This window comes from Octodon degus, unplaced genomic scaffold (assembly GCF_000260255.1).
Source record: "Octodon degus isolate 3935 unplaced genomic scaffold, OctDeg1.0 scaffold00002, whole genome shotgun sequence".
NCBI classification, from domain to species: domain Eukaryota; kingdom Metazoa; phylum Chordata; class Mammalia; order Rodentia; family Octodontidae; genus Octodon; species Octodon degus.
The window spans coordinates 28,447,621-28,449,897 of record NW_004524578.1 but is presented as its reverse complement, the minus strand read 5'-3'; the positions used below and the strand labels follow the sequence as shown (position 1 = coordinate 28,449,897).

At 52.8% G+C, this 2,277-nt stretch overlaps 1 protein-coding gene across 2 annotated transcripts in view; it reads left to right on the top strand.

Annotated features, from left to right (window-relative positions):
* Spint1 (serine peptidase inhibitor, Kunitz type 1) overlaps positions 1–2,277 on the top strand; it is a 13,922-nt gene that overhangs the window by 1,886 nt on the left and 9,759 nt on the right. The gene's annotated exons all lie outside the window — the stretch shown is intronic.

The following is a 2,277-nucleotide window of genomic DNA, read 5'->3' as shown; positions in this document are numbered from 1 at the left end:
TTCCACTGAGCCATCTCCCTGGCCCCCTTACATTTTTTTGAGGTTTGGGTAAGTGAGTCTGGCCATAGTTCTTTTCTAATGGCTGAACAAAGGATTGCTTAGCATGCCTCTTCCCTGGAAACAGTTTGGTGTGTTGGTGGTCTGGGAAAAACAGCCAGATGGCAGAAACTGAAGACCAAGCCCAGTCTGGAGTTGACCCAGGGTGGGCAGTGGCATTGTGGGCCCAGTAGCCCAGAGGCTGATGCAGGGGGTGAAGAGGGTTGCTGTGTGAGTCAGCCTGCTGGTATGTATACCTGGTAGGGGAGGGATGTCACCTGTCCAGCCAGGTGTGCATGCATGCACAGGTGAGCCAGACAGGGCTCTCCCTACTTAGGATCTGGTAACTCAGGAGGCTGCTCTTCTATTTACTTCCAGGCCTAAGGGGAAGTCAGGGCCAGGGCTCCTCCCTTTCCTCCTATCACTTAGCAGGCTGCTGGGATGGGGCTGGTCAGCTCCCTCTCCATTCTCTTTACTGCTGTTTGGCTAAGTGAGGCTCCAGGGCAAAAGCAGGTGACAGCCAAGAACCTCTGGTAGCCCTATATAGTTCACTAATGGCTCTACCACACATCCTGCAGACCTCTGGTCAACAGTCCCTGAAAAGGGTGCTGTTGGCAGGTACCTGCTTTTTGAATTAGGAAACTTGACCTCCCACTTAAATGATTTGCCCTAAATAGTAACCCTAGGATTTATCCCAGTGTGGGAGCACAAGTCCTGTCCTCTTTCACAGGAGATCATGTTTCTGAGAGATACCTAGTCTGTGACCAGCATGCACCAGAAACTAAGACTGGGAAGTCCAAGGGACCAGACTGGCTGAAGCTGAGTCTAAGGTGGTCTAGCTTAGAAAGTGAGCCTTTCCCCTAGGACAGGCTGTCTTCCAGGTTAAGGGTCCCCTCTGCTCCCTAGCATTCCAATAGCTCTCCTGGGTCTGATGAAAGGAAAGGGAGATTCTGGGAAGGGGAATGCTGTTTGAGGTCTAGGATGGGCCATGGAGCTCCTCTAAGCTTGACTGAAGCCTGTTCCACAAGGAAGCAGCAGATAAGTAGGTGGTAATGACATGAAGTGACTGACACTACCTTGATGGGCAGTGCCCTTCTGCTCTGCCAGAGGCCTAATAGAATGCCTTCTGCAGTGCCAGAGCCTAAAATTCTGAGACTGGGAGCTAAGCTGGATAGGGGCCACCTTCCTCCTCTGGAAACCACCAGCACTGGCTTTTGGCACAGGATAGGTGGCTGGTGGATTTCCTGGAGCATTTGAGGGATACAGTAGGATTGATTGTGTGAGCCCCAAGCCATTCTAAGGCAGTTCCCAGAATGCACCAGGGCCTTGGGAAGAAGATGCTGTGAGGGTGTCAGGGACCCTACTATCAGCTGCTGAGAGAGGCTGGGAATAAGGCAGACAAGGTAGTGCATGGTCAGGACTTCTAAGCCTTTGATTCTTGTGTTGGGTTGAGAAACCCTCCTGAGCATGAGTTGCTTCGTTTCAATTCTTCCCTGCCTGTGGCTGGACCACGCAGGTCCAGAAACCTGGAACTGAAGACCAAGTTGCTGGTCTTTTCTCTCCCTTCTCCCTCTTTCCTCTGGGTTACAATGACATAGTGTGTTTCCCTGGAGATGTCCTGAGGCCTGACAGCTGGGGAGGGGCCAGTTTTATTGCCATTCTAGCCCTTTGCTCTTTTGGGAGTGGCGTGGCAGGGCATGTGGCCCCTGGTCTTGGGGCCTGAGGCAGAAGTGAGGGGGAGGGGCTGTGGTGATTCAGCCCCAGGTCAGGTGTGTCACTCCACCAAGCTGGAGGTGGGGAGTGGGGTGTTGCTCTGTCTGTCTTCTTTCCCCTCTTCAAAAGCTGCTTTTCTGCCAGGGATGTAGCTCAGTGGCACCACACCTGCTTGGCAAGCTCTAGGTCCTCAGTTCCTCTGGTACCAAAAAAAAAAGCTGGTTTTCTGCAAAACGCAAGGGATTTCTGAGGAACACCCTCTCCCAGTTTCTATCCTCTTGGTTTGTCTCCTGGGGGATTCTCCTGATTGCTGGCCAAGGCCCTGGGCTGGGGTTGCTGCTAGACAGCCACCTTCCATTCCTCCTCCTCTCCCTGCCTCTCTTCCCTAAGTCCCAGGCAGCCAGTTTCCACTTTCTCAGCTCTGTAGGGCCCCTGGCCATTTACCATTCGGTTCCCAAAAAAACCTCTCCCTTCTGGATCTACTTTTTGCCATCACTGTCTGCCTGGTCTTCTCGTCTCTGACCACCT